This window comes from Tasmannia lanceolata, unplaced genomic scaffold, assembly GCF_043159265.1.
Source record: "Tasmannia lanceolata isolate RefF3 unplaced genomic scaffold, GAP_Taslan_0.1 ptg000026l, whole genome shotgun sequence".
In the NCBI taxonomy this organism is placed as follows: domain Eukaryota; kingdom Viridiplantae; phylum Streptophyta; class Magnoliopsida; order Canellales; family Winteraceae; genus Tasmannia; species Tasmannia lanceolata.
The window spans coordinates 5,174,951-5,197,518 of record NW_027518703.1 but is presented as its reverse complement, the minus strand read 5'-3'; the positions used below and the strand labels follow the sequence as shown (position 1 = coordinate 5,197,518).

The window sequence follows — 22,568 nt, the reverse complement described above, 5'->3', positions numbered from 1 at the left end:
TGTAGATACGGAGTACCTCACGAGTTGATTTCAGATAATGGGTCACACTTCAAAAAGGAGGTTTTACACCTGTGTGAAGAGTTCAAGATCAGACATCATAAGTCATCTCCTTACAGACCTCAAACAAACGGGGCTGTAGAGGCAGCGAATAAGAATATCAAAGTCATTATCAGTAAGATGACTGAGACTTATAAAGACTGGTCGAACAAACTTCCATATGCTTTGTGGGCTTATCGGACATCGATCAGATCTTCGACAGGTATGACTCCGTATTCTTTGGTGTATGGAATGGAAGCGGTTTTGCCGGTTGAGCTGAGAATTCCCTCTTTGAGAGTGATGATAGAGGCTAGCTTACCAGAGTCTGAGTGGGCAAGAGCCAGACATGATGAGCTGCAGATGATAGATGAGAAGAGGCTGAGAGCCTTATATCACATTCAGGGATATCAAAGGCGGATTGAGAGAGCTTTCAACAAGAAAGTTCGAGTCCGTGACCTGAAGCCAGGAGATTTGGTTTTGAAGTCCAATAGGGCACCAATATTTGACCCGAGAGGGAAATTCAGGCCAAACTGGTCTGGTCCTTACATCATTGATGAAGTCCTGCCTGGAAAAGCCGTAAGACTCCTCAATGAAAATGGAGAAAAATTAAATGAACCTACAAACCTGGATCAGTTAAAGAAATATTACGCCTGATACACCAGGAGGCCATCTTTGATCGATTTGAGCTTTGAGCCGACAACCTATATGTTTAAAACCATTTGCAAACCCTGTTGAGCCAATAAAAAAAATAATACTTCTTTTCTTTGACAAACTCGAACCAGGGGCATCTTTTATGACTTGCGTCATAAAAGATATTGAACCTGAACTACGTTATGACCTGATCCCTTTTTAAGGGTACGTAGATAGCCTGATTAATTCAGGTTCGGTCACATCTTTTGTAACATTTTGAAAATAAAAATCTTTGAAACCCCAAATGGGCGAACTACGCAGACCTGATTCCCATTTTCTTCAGGGATACGTAGGCAGTCTGGAAGGTCCAGATTCGGTTTTAAAAACATTCAAACACACCAATGTTTACCTTGCTCGAACCTAAGCCTACCTGAAAGTCCTTCTGGTGTATTTTAGGCCCAAGTTTGTAGAGAAACAGAAAGAAAAAAAAATGGAGTCTTAGACCCGCTAAGCTGAAAACCCGAAAGGGCGGCTTAGGCAAAAATTAGGGTACAGAGCCTGCTGGATGGAAAATCTGCAAGGGCAGACAGTCCAAGCAAAAATTAAGGCATGCGGTCCGCTAAATCGAAAACCTGAAAAGGCGATTTGGTCTTGGCAATGACTTCATGCAGAAAGGGCAATTTCCAAGAGCCGGCTAAACTTTCTTTTTCTTTGGCATTACTTCAATGTCTGAATAAGCGCCAGCAAGGTTTTCTTTGATACTTTTTTGAGTTAGAGAGGTTGAGACTAAGCAATCCAAAAGGATAATAACCATAACTGAAATATCGAAAAGAGGGATGAAACGCCTTTAAACGTGATATTCAAAGGATTCTAAGAGTGGTTGACTTTTACCATTTTAAAACATTTATCATTCTAAGAAGCAGATTCAGTCTTTCTTAGTATAAAAGTCAAATGTTTGTCAGAGTCCTCGTCTTATTACTTGTCAAAGTCTTTCCTTTGTCGAGTCGAGTTCAAGTTTCGAGGTCTTTTTAGTCAAAGTTCTCCCAAAGCTGGGGTGATAAAAAACCCTCAGAAAAATAGAGAATTCATGGCTCCTGTGGATAATGTGAAATCGAGCAAAGTTCAGAAAGTGGCAGACTCTTAAACTCCTTTGCAGTATCAGCAGATGGCAGAAATGAAGAGAATTTTGAGCAGAACAAGTTTCTTGTACTTGTGAAAAGCCTTGTAAATTCAAATGTTCGTGAGATGAATCTTTTGTAAATCCCAAATGTTTGATAATGAAAAGCCTTTGGCCTGTTTTTCTTGTGTTGCTCTATAATGAATCTTGTTATGGAAATAATCATACTAGGGGCATCTTTTATAACTTACGTCATAAAAGATGTCAATCAAACAATGATATCGGAGATGGATATTTTCATCAGATAGAGACTAGAGAAGTTTCAGCATGCTCTTTTGAGTCGAGCTCCTCATTCTAATTGTTCTCCTTTGGAGTCAAGTTTTTTAGAAATTCTTTATCCCAGCGGAGTCTAGAATTCATTCTGGCAATCTTTAGATCTCCGTTGAATATTTTTCACTTTTGAAAAATAGTTGATACTCGAGAATTTCTTCAAGTTACTTGAGTCCGATCTTTAACCAAGATCAAGTTTTTTTTTTTTTAGTCAATCTTTGTGAAAGATGACTGGTCCATCATTGAAATCAATAAGAGTCAATCTTTTGCTTCATTTGTTTTGAGATTTTTAATAAGGTAGAAAGTTACCAGGGTCTGTATCTCATGGCCTGGTCCTTTTCTTTCGTCAATTTAAAATTTTATGATGTCTTTTCCTTCAATCATCCATTGTTTTGAGTTTCTAATAAGATTAGAAATTGAATGCTCCATGTTTCACGGTTTTGATTTTCTGTCATCATTTTGAGAAGTTTTCAATAAAGTGGAAAATTACTAGAGTTTGTGCTGCGCGGTTTGGTCTTTTTCTTTAGTTTTCGAAATGAGACTCTTTGAGTGTTTGGTTTTATACTCGTTTTGGTGAGGTTTTTCATACAATGATATAAAAAATAATAATAATAAAAAAAATATAAAAAAAAAACTCTTTGAGTGTTTGGTTTTATATATGTATGGAGCTGGTTTATGCGGCACCATACAAATCAAGGTTGATCCGTAATGTGTCGCTACCTAACTGGTTAGGAGTCAAGCATATCTGCGAAGAGGTTCATATGAAACTGGTTTGTGCAGAATCATATGAATCTGGATTTTTATGGAGTTGGTTTATGCGGCCATATAAATCTTGGGTGATTCGCTACCTTGAAAGAGAGGAGTCAGAGTTACCTTGATAGCTAAACAGATGGATTTTCAGCAATGGTCTGTATAGCTATCGCCCTTTTTTTTAAACTCTTTGAGTGTTTGGTTTTATGTTTAAGATTCGCATTGGAGTTGGTTTATGCAACACCGCATTTATTTTGAAAAATTGCATGGAGCTGGTTTATGCAGCACCCCACTTTTGAAAAGAAAATCTTCGGATGTTTGGTTTTATAATATCTGTGAAAGATTCATATGGATCTGGTTTTTGTAGAACCGTATGAATCTGGATTTATATTGAGCTGGTTTATGCAGCACCCCACTTTTGAAAAGAAAATCTTCAGATGTTTGGTTTTATAATATCTGTGAAAGATTCATATGGATCTGATTTTTGTAGAACCGTATGAATCTGGATTTATATTGAGCTGGTTTATGCAACACCGCACTTAAAAAATAAATCTTCGGATGTTTGGTTTTGTAATATCTGTGAAAGGTTCATATGGAACTGGTTTATGCAGAACCATACGAATCTGGATTTACATGGAACTGGTTTGTTCGGCGCCATAATTGTTTTTGAAAAGTTTGGTTATCTCATATATATATTAAAAAAAAAAAACTTTTTTAGTGTTTGGTTTTATGCTTGTTTTTGAATATCTGTGAAAGGTTCATATGGATCTGGTTTGTCCAGAACCATACGAATTTGGATTTCCATGGAGCTGGTTTATGCGGGCACCATATAAAAAAAAATTCTTTGAATGTTTGGATTTTGTATTTGTTTTGAGAAGGTCTTGATATAAAAATCTTAGAGTGTTTGTGATTTGTGTTTGTTTGTTTAGTTGAGTCATGAGCGTTGGAGAGAGGCTATCTCTTTGAGATGTCATGGTTATTTTTTTTTAAGGTTAGTGAGAGGTCACTTCCCTATTTGCTTTGAGTCTTGTAGTGTCTTTTTGTTGTTTTACTTTTGTGGATATCATCTTTGAACCGAAAAACTCAAAAATTGCTTTGTTTTGCTTTCGGGTCGATCAAAATGAGTTGTCTGTTCGGCTTTGGCATTCACGCGACAAGCACGCTCTGCCAAAGAGGGGCATCTGTAGACACCCCATTTTGACCGTGCCCTAAACCTTCCAATTTTGGACAATACCCAACCAAATCAATCCATTAAGACCCCAAATTCAACCCTAGGCTAGGTTAGGGTCCCCCTTAGATCCCTGTAAAATTTCGTTGGAATCCGAGCTTGTTTGATCAGCGAACGGATCGAAACAGTGTCGTAGTTTAAACCTGTAAAGGGGGTGAATAATCTACAGAGGGAGTGTATTTTCGAAAATCAAATAATGGCTTTTTATCTTTCTCCTAATAAGACAAAGCGGGAAGGGTGCGATTATTAATTCGCGCGCCTTATCAATAACAGTAGTGCCATTATCAACAGCCTTCTCTTTATATATACGAAAAAATCAGAAAAAAAAAAAAATACTGTTCATAATCGAAAAATTCGCAGAGAGAGAATAGGAAAAACTGGGTTTTCTTTCTCCGTCCGATACTTCTCCGGTCGGATCCATCGGATCTCCGATCCTTCTCCGACAACCTCTATATCTCCGATCCGTCAGCTCCGATCCTTCGCCAATCGCCTTCTTCCACCTCCGGCAAGCTACAGATGTTGAAACCCTAGCTTCGCTCATCTTCTCCGACCGGCACATATCTTCTGTTCTCTTTCTCTTTCTTTTTTTTTTAAATTGTTAATTTCTTTTGTTCTTTTCATCATAATCATCTCTTTAAACCCTAGATCCGATCCTAGCTCCGGTGATCTACCTTCTTCTCCGACGAGTTTCTGATCGATTGATTAAAATATCGATCATCTTCTCCGGTAAGCTTCGATCCGATTTCGATCCATCTCCATTCCTTCGATCAAAGCTTCCATCTATTCCAGTGAGATCACTGTTCATTGTTGTAAAAGCCGATTGAAAGAGGAATTGCAGAGAAAGATTTCGAGAGAAAAATCCCAAATTGAAACCCTAATTTCTCTCCTTTCTTCCTCAATCGATTACCTCCGATCTGAGCATTTGTTTGTCTGCGGAGATAAGTTCTGGTAATCCGATCAAGGCTTCATATAAAAAAAAAGAGAAAAGAAAGTGCATAATTAGAGGTAAGTCTCTTTTATTTTATTTTATTTTTTTAATTAAATTCATTAGATCTGTTGTGTTATGAGAGATTTAGACTGACTTTGTCGTGAATTTTGCTTTATGATTTGTGTAAATTTTCTGTCAATCGAAGTGTTGGATATGTAAACTCTACATAATCAGATTTATCTAGTATGTTTATCTAGTTTAAAAATTGTCACTGTTGATATATTCTTTCAAAAGATTAAACGCGATTTTCTTCATCAGGATATAGATTTCTTTAAGTCAGGCTAGATTTTTTTTTTTTTTTTTTTTTAGATTTGAAAGATTTACCTATTGATCTACTTTGTTTACTTTGTGATTCGAAAGATGCTTAGATTATGTGATGGATCATAATTTTGATTTTTAATTAGCCATAATTTTTAGTTCAAGAGTATTAAAAATATATGTATATGGTCGGTTGTGCACTTTTGAGTGGAATATTTTGTTCGTGAGTGTTTGTCACCTTATGCTGTCAGTAGTGGTGAGATGCTTTTGTATGCATGTGCTATTATTATATTTTGAAGGAGACTATAGAAAGCTTATCAGTTTGAATAGGCCTACTAAATGGCTTAAATATGTAGGTGTACATTATGAGTTCAATGCTTTCAATAAGCTTAAAAGAAAATATATATCTTGGGCATTCTCACAAGCTCTATGTTTGGAAATATGATATCTTGTTCATATATTCAACTCATTTTTTTTAAAGGATCATTCCATGTCTAATTTATCTTGTCTAAATCTGCATAAATGTAAACTTTTTGTCTTGACCTTTAAATAAGTGTATCAGATTACAGATTTTAGGCTCTTAAATTTGAAACCATTTTATATCCCTAGTCATTAGAAAGAGTGTAAATGTCACTTCTTTAATTGTAATGTATTATGTTCAGAGCTTTCATCTTTGTTTAGTATTTAGAAATATAAATTATATTTAAGTCAAAGCCCTGAATTTATATGGTAGTGTAAATAGAATTTTTAGCTTTTCATGGATTTCCCCTTTAATAATTCAGAATTGCGAAGCTGCTGCCCTGAGAATTATAAATAATTTAGGCTATTGTCCATGTTTATCTAGAGGTGTATGGCATATCTAACTCCTTGGTTTTAGGAACTTTGACTTGATGTTATCATTTGTTTGGTTTAGACGCTATGGGACTTAGTCTGTTTTTTTTGAATTTTATGTGTATCTTATATGGATTGATTCATTTGATTAATAGTGAAAATGACAATGTTTAGAAGTAGGAAAATGATTTTTGATAATTTCCTTGGCCTAATAGAAGACAAAAAAAAACTATTAAACGAAGTAGTTCTCATTCAAATTCATTCTCTTTATCATTTTTTGAGACCTACACCTTATACATGTTTGGATAATGGCATGAAAAGTTGATAAAAGAGTATTAAAATGAATCGATAGAGTTCTAAATACCTTTCTTGCTTTTGGTTTGAGTAGTTCAAATAGCGTCCTTTTGATTTTATGGATCCTACTTGAACTATTCCTTATTTCTATGATTTACTATTGCCAAAAGAGTTTTAAGTATGTCAAAGGATTTTGTAGAGAATTTTAGACTTGTACATTTAGAAATGTTGTTGCATTTTCTCATTGTATTTTAGCTCATCAAGTGATCTTTGTGTAAAAGTTTCAGTTGTACTCATGCTCATATGTTAAATGTTTTACTTTATGACCTTCATAAATATATCAAGGGGTGGTTATGGATCACTTAAGTGATTCCATTAGATATTTAAAATTTATACATCAAGGGTTTTCAACAGGTTACTGATCTATTAGTCCCTGTTTGAGCCCAATTTTCACCCAACTTAGCCCTGATTTGGCCACAGTTTTCTGCATAATTTCAGCCCTGTTTGGTACATTTCAGCCATGTTTTGACATTGCACAAACCTGGTTTTCTATAGATTAATCCCAATCCTTTACACAAAATTAGTTCACATTTTGGGCCCAATGATTACCCCAAGCTTTTGCCCATAAATTTCCCATGTTTGGTACAGATTTTAAGCTCATTTTTTTTTATATACAAGATCAATCCAGAAATCAGCCCCTGTTTTATGCACATTTTGAGCTCATTATTTCAGCCATTGCTGCTCCTGTTTTCAACACAGATTTATACAGATTCAGCCTCACTGCTGCCCCTATTTTCAACACAGATTTATACACTTCAGCCTTTGTTTAATGCACAGTTTTCACCCACAAATCTGTCCCAGTTTTTTTTGCATAATCTGCCCTTTGTTTTGGCCTTAAAATCTGCCCCAGTTTTGACAAGAAAATCTGTATAATTCAATCCCCTGTTTAGCCCCAAGATATGTCCACATTTTCGCCTCAGTTTTTAGCACAATTCTATCTGTAATTCTGCCCTGTTTTTGGCACAGGTATAGTTCATTTTCTGCACAATTTTCTGCTTACATTTCAACTCTATTCTTGTACTAGTTTAATCCGCATCTTAGCCTTTTTTATTAGTCCGAGCTTTGGCACTATTCAATTCATGGTTTCTGTCATATGTTTTGTATAAATTTGGCCCACATTCAGCCCATGGTTAGATTCCCTGTTTTTGGCACAAATCAGCCTATGGTTATGCTCCCTATTATGTATGTATGAAGGTCTATGTGTATATGTGAGTGTGTGTGTGAATATAGATGTGAAATAGTTATAAGAGATTAGTAAGCATGCTGTTTAGTTTATATAATGGTATAACATTACTTTGTTAAGCTCATGAATCTATTAAGAAATTGTAATAATCTTTGGTGATCACTTTGGCACTTGGAACACTCTTATGTGCAGTCCTCACTTCACATTGGCATTTAGAACATTCTTTCACTTTGATATGTGTATTACTCACTTCATTTTAATATTTACAACCCTCTCACATTTTAATATTAATAGCTATCTCCACTTTGATATTGGTAGCCTCATTTCACTTTGACAATATCGACCATCATATCTTAGATTTAGTTGCACTTCATTGCTTACCTATATTAAATAAATTTTTTTTTTTATAAATTGGAAATATCATTTGATGCATTTATATAATCTGTTAAGAATTTTAATATTCTTCTCTAGTACTAAGTTTTGAGTTAGGGTTTGAAGACGGTAATAAATGGTGTTCAGGTAAGATTATCTCAAAGCTTATTATACTCATTCCTTTTTATTTAAATAAATTGTTTTAGGGAAGAAGGAAATCAGATGACTACTCTATTCGATGTTATTGACATGAGTACTGTCTGATTTCAAGGCGGTTTGTAGAAATATTATCATGGGTATTATGATATCAGATGATTACTTTAGCATCATCTGATTTCATCCCCATATTGGGGTGGTGTTTGTGGTTGGGCATAGAAGTGTTTGATATTGTTTTTGCTTTATTAGGCTATCCAGCGGCTAGTCTAGACTAATTAATGTTGTTTATCATTTTATGATTGCTACAGGTTGTGCACTCTTTAGTTGTAGATCATATTTTGTTGATATTTGATTTGTTTTATAATAATTGACTGAAAATTTGAGATTATCTGGTATCCTTTTTCCTCTCTCTTTGGATAGACTAGCACAGTCTTTTGAATTTTTGATTAGATTTCTTTAGACACTATAACCTGTACTAGGAGACATACTCTGTCTCGTTAGGCAATCCTCCCTTGGAGGCAAGCCTCATTTTTAGCTTAACCTCAAGGAGGTTGCTTTGATTTTGATAAAAGGTGTACCTATAGGAGGCATGCTTTGCCTCATTTAGAGAGCCTTTGAATCATTCGTTTGTGTGATGATGTTATTAGGGGAGTCTTTGACTCATTTGATCTTTATTGATGTTATTAGGGAGTCATCTGTCTTAGTTTTTTTTTTTTTTTTTTTTTAAGTAATTAGCCTTTAGAAGGCCTGCTTGGCATTATTTGTAGAACCCTCTCAATTAGTTGTCTTAGCCTTGCTTCCCCCTTTGCAAGAGCAATGATAAGATTACTTGGAGCCCATCTTGGTGTGTGTTTGGGAGACCCGCCCGGCCTCATTCTCTCGTTAGTCCTCCTCTCTGTGCATCGTTTGGTTTTGGGAGAACACCCTACTCGGCTTGGCAACATACCCCTATCCTTATGGGTATTGGGTTGCACATTTGTTGCAACCTAGGGCTAGGTAGCTGTCCGGCCCGGCTGGGTGTTTTACCTCTGCCAAATGTGCAAATTCATGTTTCTTTCTCTTTTAGAGAGTCTTTGACTCGTCTATTCTTTAGTTGGTATTAGTGGAGTCTTTGACTCGTGTTCCTTTTCTCTTAGGGAGTCTTTGACTCATTTATCCTTTAGTTGGTATTAGTAGAGTCTTTGACTCGTGTTTCTTTCTCTTTTAGAGAGTCTTTAACTCGTCTGTTCTTTAGTTGGTGTTATTGGAGTCTTTGACTCATGTTTCCTTTTCTTTTAGAGAGTCTTTGACTCATTCGTCCTTTGGATGATTTTGCTGGAGAGTCCTTGACTCGCTCGTCCTTTAGATAGTGTTATTAGAGAGTCTTTGACTCATTTGTCCTTTTAGGAGTGTTATTAGAGAATCTTTGTTTCGTTTACCTTTGCTTTTGATAGTGTTATTTGTTTAGGGATTTCCCCTATTTGCCCTAGGGTTTACCCTAGAGTTTTGCTTTGTATATTCCCTTAGGTCTTTGACCAAAAGGGTGAAAACTCTTTAAAAACTTCAAGAACATTGGAAAAAGTTTAAAATCTAAAAAACATTAAATATTTTAAAACTCAAAAACATTAGAAATTAAATCAAAAACATTTGAAAAACCTTAAAAAGCCTAAGGTGTTGAGTGTTTTAAAAATAGTCATTAGGAGAGTTCGTTCCGAACTACGTTGGCTTGATCCCTTTCAACAGGGTACGTAGTGCAGCTTGGGATCCACATCCTAGGTCTAGCCAAACCTTTAAAAATAAAATTTGTCAAACCTTCCAAAAATGCAAAAACTTCTTCAAAACCTTTTTTCAAAGAGATCTTCCTCTAGAGTTAGGAGTCTGTCCTAGCCGTTTGGTTTTAAAAATTACAATTCACCTGAACTTAAGCAATCATGCAAAAAGCTTTAAAAATCATTCGAGTCTAGTGGATCGAGTCTAGGATAGCGGTTCTAGATGGTTAGGCATCGTAGTTTAGATTAGGTCATTCGAACTACGTTGACTCCGATTCTTCCCGAGGCCGGGATACGTAGAGCAGCTGGGATGGACGGCCATCTTGGTCCGAGTCAAGTCGCATTAGAGTTAGGACTTGTCTTGTCCTGTCATATATAGGTTTAATTTGTGTTTTATGTTTTGATGTGTTTTCTTACTTTCTTGTACTGATACTATACCTTTAGCTGTAGCTTGCATGTGTATGTCCACCAGAACTTAGACACCCATTAGACATGTCACTCATAACCTAGCTATGCTTAGGTGCCACACCTTTCATTTTATTTCATATGTGTTTATTATTTTTTATCCTCAGGAAATGCATGCTTAGGTAGACGACTCCTGAGGATTGTTCCCATTTCACATGATTTTTACCCAAACTTCTTTGGAGTTAATAATAAATGGCATAAGAGACCAAGTGCTTGCACTCGGACGAATTGGGGGTGCTCTCAGACCTTCTCCATTCGTAATCAGGCACGAACCCATATATATTTCTGGTTACCATGGTATACAGAGCATATTTTTGTTTAAAGGATCCATGGCCGTATACCGTGGATGGCGACTCTGAGTTTGTTTAGGTACGTTTCGAATCCGGACTTGTTCCCGAATCGAAAGGTATCTCTTTTATATCGCCACTCGTGCTATGCTATGAGGGTGGCATCCGTTTTGAGAGTTCCCTGGTAGAGCTCTCCTTCACACATGGATGATCCAGATGGTGTTAGGGACCAGTTCCCTCGCCGCCTATCTCGGATCGGGGTCCACACCGATCAACTCGAAGCCTCCTAACTTTAGGGACACCCACACGATAGGACACACCATATCAATACAAATCAGGACAGCCTCCTAACTCTAAAACACCCCAAATAGCTAGGACAGACTCTTAACTCTAGGGGAAGATCTTTTTGAAAAGGTTTTGAAGAATTTTTGTATTTTTGGAAGGTTGGAAATGTTTATTTTTAAAGGTTTGGCTGGACCTCGGATGTGGATCCCAAGCTGCACTACGTACCCTATGGAAAGGGATCAAGCCAACGTAGTTCGGAAAAGACTTTCCTAACTACTCTTAAAGACTCAGATTTTTGAGAAATTTTGATTTTTAGATGTTTTTGAATTTTCAAGAGTTTTTGACTCAAGAAGACAAATTCCTATCATCATAAGAGTATGGCAGACTCCTGATATCTCGCAAAGGTTGGACAGCATCCTATGCTTTGCGGGGGGAATGAACAGAATAATAACTCTGCAAGGGTTGGACAACATCCTATACCTTGCAGGAGCGGATAAAAATCGCATGATTTGATAAGAGGTTGGACGGAAATCTAACCCCTATGATGATAGGACTGACTCCTAAAACTGAAGGACTGACTCTGAAATTAGTAATTCTAAGAAGGAGGTGCTAATGAGACAAAGCTTGTCTCCTAATGATTTGACTTTTTTACTGAGACATAGCTTGTCTCTTTAAAAATGGGTGGGCTCTAGATGACTCTTTCATTGCCCTTGCAATGAGAGAGAACCAATGTCTAAGGATGTCTAAAAAACTAAGAAAGTCTACCTAAAAGAGAAAGGGAAAGGGGAAAAGTGTTATATGGACTAAGTCAGCCCCCTAAATGATGGGCTTGGGCTAACGCCTTCACGCCCTTTCATAATGAGAAAGGACAAGGGTTCAAAGGGTGTCTAAAAAGCTAAGAAACTTCTATCTAAAGAAGGAGAAAGAAAACAGGGGGATTACCATGACAAAGTATGTCCCTCTAAATATGGGCTTGGGCTATAAGACTTAGCAATATCCTAAAAGGAGGAAAACTATTATGAGACTAAAATAGTCTCTTAGAAAGGGAGGCTCCGGCTAGGGCCATCATAGCTTATGTTAATTGACTCATAGTCACCCCATACCTTGTCCCTCTACCCAACAATCCATGTGCATGGTCAATTTACCCTGAAATTCTGCTAATCACCTCCCATACTAGTCATAAACCTAAACCAATCCTTAAACCTCTATTACAACTAATTTGTAGCCCCTTTACAACTTAATATACACATCACCAGTTCATAAAACACAAGCAGCGCATTGGATTCTACCATACAAGTAAAATTCCTTTACTCAAGATTTAGAATTTCTCTTTCTCCTCTTTTACAACCACAAATTCAGTTTAATGAAGAAATGGACAATAGACCATGGTGATAATGTTGTCATGCTTCAATCCTACATTATTATTTCATTTGAATGTTCTAATAGGAGTAATAAAAAAATGAGATGAATCATAAAATGCTTCCATTTCAGGCATAATGATAATGAACTATAACAATTTTTAGCTCAAGCACAACGACAATGACCTACAATAGTTGTCAGTTCAGGTACAAATAAGATGGACAACCATAATTTTCTTTTTAAGCATGATGAAGAGGAACTGTAATTGTTTTCATTTCAGCACAATATAAACGAACTGCTATGGTTTACATTTCAGCACAATGTTCAGAAGTTCCTAATAAAATGTGTAAGCCCAAGGGTCTACTCTCCTATCTTGTTTTGATGATTCTAAACATAATTGATTGTGTTTTTGAATACTAATCAATTTGCTTTGAAGTGTTGTGTTTGAGATATGATTGATCATTGAAGAAACCAACACACAACATGGTCATGCTTGGAGATATCCCATACAAGAGTCAAAGGAGCTAAGTGAAGCTCACCTCATCTCTCAAGCAAGCATACACAAGATGGAAGATCAATTGAAGACCAAGACTAAAGAGAAGTTGAAAGCTACATAGGTATCATTGTACATCCTTTCTCTTTAGATTTCCAAGTCAAGGCAAAGTGTTTTCAAAATGTTTTTTCAAAGAACACTTAAGAACTTAAAATGGATTAGTGAATGGTTATGTGGTGGACCAACATGTTGGGACCCTCATAAACATTCCAAAATAACCATAGGAGTTGAGTTCCAAAAGCTAAAAATCAAATCAGCAATAAAAATCAAAATCTGTGGATTTTTAGGCTTCTCGGAACTCCGAGATTTTTTCTCGGAGCTCCGAGCTCGGAACTCCGAGAGTTCCCTCGGAACTCCGAGAAAAGGTCCAGTAGCATCTGGACATTTTCTCGGAACTCCGAGAAAATTTCTCGGAACTCCGAGAAATGGTCCAGTAGAAATTTTATTTCTTCTGGCCGTTGTCTCGGAACTCCGAGAATATTTCTCGGAACTCCGAGAATTCTCGGAACTCCGAGAATGGTTCTCGGAACTCCGAGAACCTCGCGACAGACTAAAAAATAGCCGTTGGGATTCAAATTAATTTTTGGTTTTTGATATTTCCACCCCCAAACGGTCATATTCTTTGGTGTGGCTATATATACAACATGTAGAGAAGTTTTTCACTCTCTCTTGATCTTTGAAAAACATCCTTAAGCATCAAAAACATTTGCAATCCATTTTAGCTTGAGTTTTTTGTTTTTCATCCCAAACTTGCCTTTCACTTGTGAATCTTTTGAGTTTGGATATAGTAGTGCTTTCACTTGCAAATCACCATCTTTGAAGAGCAATCAAGGGTCTACAAAGAGCATCAAGCTTTCAAGAAGAAGCCAAGCTATTCTCTTTCAAATCTTGTATAGGTGGCTAGGGCATTCCTTTTTAATTCCCTAGAGAGCAACCGCTTAGAACTCGGCGGAGAAGGAGAGTCTTTGTAAAGGTGTAAGGGCATCCTTGTTTAATATCCCTTGGAATTGTAACCGCCTCGGAGCCGGGCATCGTGGAGGTCTCCAATAGTGGAATCCCTCAAGTGCGACCTTGAGTAGAGTGGAGTAGGCCGTTGGCCGAACCACTATATATCGGTGTGTCATTTCTCACTCTTGCATTTCCATTATTGTTTTGGTTTGGCATTTCACTTTGTTCTTTCAATTATATTTGCACTAACCAAATATTTAATTAAGTGAAGAAAAATTCCAATTAGGGGTTATAGATAATTTTCAAAAGGCCTAATATTGAGTTAAATTCAATTCACCCCCCCTCTTGAGTATTTCAAAATGCATTGTAATGATATGCCCAAAGTGCTCCGACTTTCAAAAAATAATAACTATATTTAAAGAACTAACCCAAATTCCTTAAGAAATTTTAGAGGGACAACCCTCTCTTCTTCCCTTTGCTTAGAATCCAAAGTAAGCTAAGCAGACCGTAAACACATTCTAAGGGATATACTTTAAAATGTAATAAAGAGAATCTAAGGCATTGTGAGTGCCCAAGACATTGAACAAGCAGTATAGTGAGTGCCCTGTGATGTACAAGATCTCAAAATCTATGTAATTTATACACACTTACAAAAATAAATGAAAGAAACAAGCAGTAAGATGGCATCAAAACTATCATCAGCACAATTATTGAATCAGTGCTACAGCTATAACATACGAGAAAAATAAAAAAGAAGTTACCTTTTCTTCTTCTTTCTGTTTTGCAAAGCTCCAAATTGAAGATTTTTCCTTTTAATTCTAACCTTTGAAACAGAGGAAATGGCGATTCAGAGCTTGTTTTGTACAAACCTGAGCTTGCTTTGCACAGATCGGAACTCGTTCATGTGAATCAAAGCTCGAAAAGAACTCGTCAAACACCAAAAAATCTCCTCTTCTCTTCCTCTTTTCCTTTAGCAAAAGTTGAACTATTCTTCAAATCTTGCAGTTCTATTGAAAAAAATGAAGTCTAGCTTCTCAATTAGAGTCGTTTCCGACTTTCCTTCCTTTCTTCTATGCTGATAACGAAAATCAAAGCCTCTTCTTCTTCTTCTCCAATTAGCTCTAGAGGAGCTGAACAACTGCAAAGATCTTTGCAAACAGAGCTTGAAGCTTGCAGAGGTAGGGTAAAATGATCAGATCTACGATTTTTAGGGTTTGGAAGAGGCTAGGGTTTGGAAATGAGAAGGAAATTGAATAGAAGTGCAGAAATTGGCAAAGAATAAAAGAGAATAGCAAGAAGAAGATGAGTTGGCTGGAGTTTGGCCGGAGTCTTGCTTGAGAAGACGAATCTGGGGAGAAGCCCTAATAAATCCTTATTTTTCCCTTTCTCTTCTCAGCTCTCCCCCTTTTCTCTCTCTCTCTCTCTCTCTCTCTCTCTCTCTCTCTCTCTCTTCCTGTGTGTTCGAAAGATGGAGCAAAAATTAAGGGTTTAATGGTGGAAAATAAGCTGGATCTATAGCTAGGGTAAGAAATGATTGAATCTAGTGGTAGCTTTAAATGGAAGCTCGGCAAAAAATGGCTGACCCGAGGGAAAACATTGGCCGGAATCCAGCAGAGGTGCGATCGGAGAAGATGAAGGTATGTTAGGGTTTCAATGGCGAAAAAAGTGATGGATCTGAGATTTAAAAGCTTAGCTAGGGTTTCATTCAAGAGGACAAGAAAAACAGTGAGAAATAAGAAAGAAAAATCAGAAGAGTCTACCGGCCGGAGCTTCGCCAGAATCTGGCCGGAGTTATGATCGGAGAAGAAGGGATGAAGGTGTTAGGGTTTGGTTTTCTCCCTCTCTCTCCCTCTCTGCTATTTTTCCAGCCCTGGAAATGAGCTCCTTCGATCCCTTATAAAGGGAAAATGATATATTAATGCCCCCCCTTTTGCTTCTCTAGACAGCCCCCTCTAATGTATTTGGTAGTCAATTTTGCTCTTAAGGTAATCCGAGCAAGAACAGGGGTTCCAAAAAAGAAATGACATATAATCTGCCCCTTTATATCTTCCATGGACAGCCCATTTTAGGTGATTCATCCCCTTCCTGCGATTTACACTACGGACACTCCCATCTTGTTCGCTAGGCAAACGTGCTCGGATTTCGACAAAATTTTGAAGGAACCTAGCTGGGACCCTAACCTAGCTTATGGTAAAGTTTGGGACCCTAATTCACTGATTTGATGGGATTTTCCACAAAATTGGAAGGTTAAGGACACGGTCAAAATGGGGTGTCTACACCATGATTCTCCTACACAAAGTTTCCTTTGCTGCTGTAAAATTCTTCTTTTTTTTTCATTGAATTGCTACTACATAAATACAAGCAAAAGAGGGAGTGCCACATCACAAGCACACTTACCCACTAACAAGACATATCATAAGTAACTAACTCCCACTATCCTAAACAGATTAGCCACAACTAATGGTCATTACACTAAAACACATACCCACTACTATGCACTAACTAACCCCACATACAACATAAGAAAATACACATAACACCTTCCCAAAAAATCATGATTTTTTTTGGGAGAGGGACGGGCTAAGGGCTTCGGACCCGCCCATGATCCAAACAGCTAATAAAATGTCAAAAAAGATTAGAAAAAAAAATTGCTACAGTTTCTTGTATCATGATCTCCCTTCTGAAAATTTGAAAGAATATCAAGAGCATCATTTTACTTGAATATAAAACTATAAATCCACAGCTTTCCTCTCAAGTCAAACCACTTCACTACATAAAATCAGGAAAAAAAGTCATTACACAGATTACACTTTTCAAATAAACCTAACACTCCCTCACAAAGTAGCCATTTCTTTTGGGTTTTTGGGTTGGCCATACCCATGGACTTTTAATACTAGTAAAAGTGCACGTGCGTTGCGATGTGCGTGCTAGTAAACGGAGGGGAACAAATGGAGAAGTCTTATTGATTCTTCCCAATCATTGAAGAATCATAACCAAGAATCAATATCTTACAAAATGGAGTTAAGGAAATTATAAGGATTAAAGACCAACAAAAAGAAAAAGATGCAACATGAATGTTCAGGAGCTTTCAAACATCCCTAAATCTCATTGAAGAATCATAATCAAGAATCATTATCTTACAACATGATTTAGTATGGTTTACTACTGACAAGACCTTCACTTCATAGGACGTTCGCCAAAAGTTTTAACACGGAACCAATACTAAGGTTGTGAATCTTTTTCATCTTCATCTTCGCTCCAGTGTGCCCGCAGCATCAAGGCTCCAGGTGTGCTTCTGATCCAGCTCAAGCACCGATGTACATTCCTCTGTTGCCTAATATGTTGGTCTGCTTATCAGTTAAATACACTAAAAATGTGTAAAGCCAAACCAAACACAGGAAAAATAAAACATAGATTATGATTTCATACTGTCTGGTGCCATGTTGTAAGGTTCCAGCTTCACATTTTTGAGGCCTTCACTACTTTTGGATGCAAATCATGATATAGACACAAGAACAAAAATAATCAATTAAATCAAGCCAATAGCAATGTACACGACTTTGATAGTAACGTATTGGGGAACGGTATGATCCCACATTATGGGCAGCGGATTTTGGATTTATCTTCTTCTTTGTTTCATCTTCAGTCGGTAGGATCCATCTAGCCTGAATAAAAAAATGAAGTCAATAACATCCAAATGCAGCAAATAATCCAATAAAAATGCCCGATAAATGATAAAATCAGTCGTAAACCTTAAAAATCACTCATTCAAATTAAAGGGCAAGGGAAAAGCCAAAGCAAATGTAGAACTCGAAGCATAGAATCGATCTCTAGGGTAAGGGAAAACCCAAATGCAAAAATTGTACACGGAGTGGTTATGTAAATCGCAGAATCCATCTCTAGGTCTATCGAAATACCTCTACTTGAAATTAGAGAGGTCAATGTAGAACCCAAAGGTTTGTTGTCTTTTCCTAAGAATAAAACCACTTATCTTAGAAAAATGATTTGTCCTCGTGAAAATAATGAGCTGAACATAATGTAGCCAAAATAAGGGGAATCTCGATTCACATATACTTAAGATTTCAGCAGCATGAAGAAAATAGAAAAGAGAAGTTCAAATATTGCACATGCGACTTAAGGTATTTTACAACATAAATTTGAAAAAAATACCTGTTTATACATGTGACTGAGGTATTTTACAACATAAATCTGAAAAATACATGATTATTTTACTACAAACTTTATCAGACATCTTCTCAATGTCATTGACCTTGTGAAGACTCGGGAGATGGATACATCCTATTGCTGCAACTACCCCTAAAATAAAAACTCCATATTTGGGCTAGTAAAACTTGTCCAAATGCGTTGAAATCTTGTCCTCAATTCCAATTCAAAGGTTTACTATTGTTTCCTTCCATTCAAGAAGTAAACTATCTTGATCACTTGACTTTCAGAACTCCAAGGAATGACTACACTTGCTCCAATTGTTTCCGCATCTTCTGCTGTGACTGTTACCACACTGTCATTCAACAATCTGTCACCTTGAAAGGGAGTGATCCAGATTAGAGAACACTAATAAATAGGGCGTACAAACACATGACTGAAACCATAAGCCCATTAATCAACTAAATAATTATTAATTCATATATGTGATTCCAAGAGAAACACATAAGTGTAGACACCCCATTTTGACCGAACCCCAAATAGGTCATTTTGAACAAAAAAAACTTTTAAATAAATGAATTTGTGTCCCGAAATTAGTCGTAGGGTAGGTTAGGATCCCAAGTAAGTCCTTATAACATTTCGTAAAAATCCGTTTACAATTAGTATGAGTGTAGTCCGTAGCGTGGTGTAGTGCAAAAGGGGGGTGGGATATCCAACAAGAGAGTGCCAATACCATTTCCTTGTGTAACAATAGAGTGCTTAAATGTTAATCCTTTTCCCTTACCCAAGGTCATCCCTAGCAAGGAAAAAGGATGTCAAAATTCATTTGAGGTGGTTGTCCAAGGAAGAATAAGGGGTGTGATATATCATTTTCATTTTTTGGTATGTACCCCATTTTTACCCCAAACACCCCTTTGGTTGTATAAAAGGACAATCATAATATACTAGAAGGGGGCTGTCCAACCAATACAAGGGGGTGCCAAATATATCATTTCCCCTTAAAAACCCAACGAACTAGGGTTTCAGGGGGAGGTTTTTCCCATTTTCGGCTGCAAACAGAGAGAGAGAGAGGGAGAGACCGATTGTCCTCTCCCACCCCATTCCCGGCCGGAATCCATCCAAGCCAAGCTACTGGCTGCCTCCATCTCCTTCTTCTTCCCCAAACCCACCATCAACCACCTTCTTCTCCCAACCTCCTACCAATTACCTCCATCAAACCCCCGATCCGCGGCCTCCCCATTGCCGCCGGTTAGCACCACCACCTCTGTCCATCATCTCCGTCCAGCTACCATCTTCTCCGGTGAGAAATTCCCAAATCCGACCGGATCTATCATCCCTAACATCAACCCTTTCCACCATCAAACCCATTCTCCTAATCCCAACCCAGCCGAGCAACACCTCCACTTCTTCTTCATCTCATCCATCTCCTCCATTAATTCCGGCCAAGCCTCCTCCATATCCGCCCATTTTTTCTTCCCTAACCCACCACCACCACCACCATCATCTTCCATCTCTTTTCACCCCAATCCAAACCCTAGATTTACCCCTTCTATCCGAACCAATCATCTCCATATCCATCTATCTGCACCAACGCCGCCACCTCTGAAATCCGTCCCCATCTCTGAAAACCTTGCCGGAGATCCAATCCAAGCCTCCACCATTAACACCATCTAACCCTGAAATAAACAAGAGGGGAGGGGGGGGTGAATTGATTTTAACAATAAATTATGCCTTTTGAAAATTTAAGTATTGAACTTAATTTGATTTATCTTCTCTTGATTAGATTTTTTGGTTAGTGCAAATAAGATTAAACAAAATGAAATGCCAAACCAAAAAGAAATTAAAATGCAAGAACAAGAAAGAACACACCGATATATAGTGGTTCGGGCAGAGCCCTACTCCACTCTTCTTAAGATCGTCCTTAAGGTTTTCCAATATTGGAGACCTCCACGATGCCCGGCTCCGAGACGATTACACTTCCAAGGGATATTAAATAAGGATGCCCTTACACCTTTACACCGACTCTCCTTCTTCGTCGAGTTCTAAGCGAATGCTCTCTAGGGGATTAAGAAAGGATGCCCTAGCCACCTTTACAATAATAGAAGATAAATAGCTTGGCTTCTTCTTGAAAGCTTGATGCTCTTTGAAGTCCCTTGATTGCTCTTCAATAGTGATTGCAAGTGAAAGCTCTAAATCCAAACTTAATAGATTTGCAAGTGCAAGGCAAGTTTGGAAAAAATAAAATCTTAAGCTTGAAAGGGTTGCAAGTTTACTTGAATGCTTAAGGGGGTTTTTCAAATGTTCAAGAGAGAGGAAATAATCCTCTAGTATATGTATATATAGCCTCTTGCCAAAATATTACCGTTTGGGGGTGTTGTTATCAAAAACCAAGTTTTAATTTAAATCCCAACGGCTATATTCTCAGCTGTCGCGAGGTTCTCGGAGTTCCGAGAAATATTCTCGGAGTTCCGAGAGAACGGCCAGAAGATGAAAATTTCTACTGGACCATTTCTCGGAGTACCGAGCTCGGAGCTCCGAGAAAAATCTCGGAGTTCCGAGAAGCCTAAAAATCAGCAGATTTTGTGTTTTTATTGCTTGTTTGATTTTTGGCTTTTAGAACTCAACTCCTATAATAATTTTGGAATGTTTATGAGGGTCCCAACATGTTGGTCCACCACACAACCATTCACTAAACCATTTTAAGTTCTTAAGTGTTTTTGAAAAACCTTGCCTTGACTTATAAATCTAAAGAGAGATGATGTACAATGAGTTCTAGGTAAATCTCAACTTCTCTTTAGCCTTGGTCTTCAATTGGTCTTCCATCTTGTGTATGCTTACTTGAGAGATAATGTGAGCTCCACTTAGCTCCTTTGACTCTTGTGTTGGTACGTCTTCAAGCATGACCATGTAGTGTGTTGGTTTCTTCAATGATCAATCTTATCTTAAACACAACACTTCAAGGCAAATTGATTAGTATTCAATAACACAATCAATTATGTTTAGAATCATCAAAACAAGATAGGAGAGTAGACCCTTGGGCTTACAATCTCCCCCTTTTTGATGATGACAAACAAAATTGATTATGGGGTGTGTGTGGAGTGACATAGTAGGCAAGTGAATGCTGGAACTCCCCCTCAATATATGCACATAGATAAATTATAACAATTAAAAGCATATGGTGCATATAGTCAATTGAATAGATAATCAATTTCAAACTTCTCCCCCTTTTATCATCGACAGAAAGGGTGAACTAAAATGTAATGCAATTTAGGAGTAAATGAAGATTGAGTTGGGTACTCCCCCTAAATCAATGCTTATGGTATAAAAATATTTAGCCAAGTAATGCACATATACCTGTTCATGATCGAGATGTTGACATATGTCAAATTGTTAGGTATTTTAATTAAAGTGAAGGTACCTCTCCATCTTAGAGAACTAAGAAGGCTAAGAGTACCAATTGAGTGATTTTTAATATTAGTATTTGACATCTCATTCATGCAGATACTACCAAACAAGGATGATATATATATACTATATAGATAAGCAGGTGAAAGGCACAAAGTATTTATTTGGCAATTTCTTTGACTTGATCTACACTCCAAATGTTCAAGGCACTTCGGATATATCATATTCTATCATCACTAAGGGGTTTTGTAAAGATATCCGCCAATTGATCCTCAGTACTGATATATTTTAAGCAAATATCCCCTTTTTGTGAGTGATCTCTAATGAAGTGGTGCCTAATCTCAATATGTTTTGTTCTTGAGTGTTGTATGGGGTTCTTTGTTAAGCTTATAGCACTAGTACTGTCACATTGGATGAGAATATTTTCCATTTTAATTCCATAGTCCATCAATGTGCTTTTCATCCATAGGACTTGTGCACAGCAAGCTCCAGCTGCCACATATTCTACTTCTGTTGTGGACAGAGCTACTGAATTTTGTTTCTTGCTAAACCAAGAAACAAGTGATTTGCCCAAGAATTGACAAGTCCCACTAGTGCTTTTCCTATCCACTCTAAATCCAGCAAAGTCTGCATCTGAATATCCAATGAGAGTGAAGGCAGTAGATCTTTCATACCATAGTCCCAGACTTTGGGTTCCTCTTAAGTATTTGAAGATTTTCTTAGCTGCCGATAGGTGAGACTCTTTTGGATCCGATTGAAATCGAGCACAGAGACAGACAGTAAACATAATGTCTGTTCTGCTGGCTGTCAGATAGAGTAAGCTACCTATCATACCCCTATACATCTTTTGATCTATAGATTTGCCAAATTCATCATTTTCTAGCTTAGCAGTTGTACTCATGGGAATTCTTGATGTCTTACTACTATCCATGCCATACTTCTTTAATAACTCCTTTGTATATTTTTCTTGATTTAAAAATATCCCATTTTGGTATTGTTTAATTTGGAGTCCTAAGAAGTAGGTTAACTCACCCATCATGCTCATTTCAAATTCATTTTTCATTAGAGTTGCAAATTCATCACACATTCTTTGATTAGTTGAGCCACAGATGGTGTCATCC

At 37.3% G+C, this 22,568-nt stretch overlaps 1 long non-coding RNA gene across 1 annotated transcript in view; it reads right to left on the bottom strand.

Moving 5' to 3' along the window:
- Positions 1–16,964: 16,964 nt before the first annotated feature.
- The window catches only part of LOC143858792 (uncharacterized), a 28,240-nt gene continuing 22,636 nt past the window's right edge, over positions 16,965–22,568 (bottom strand). The window contains exon 2 of the long non-coding RNA XR_013239041.1: positions 16,965–17,543. This is a non-coding gene — a long non-coding RNA (uncharacterized LOC143858792). The remainder of the gene's footprint in view (positions 17,544–22,568) is intronic.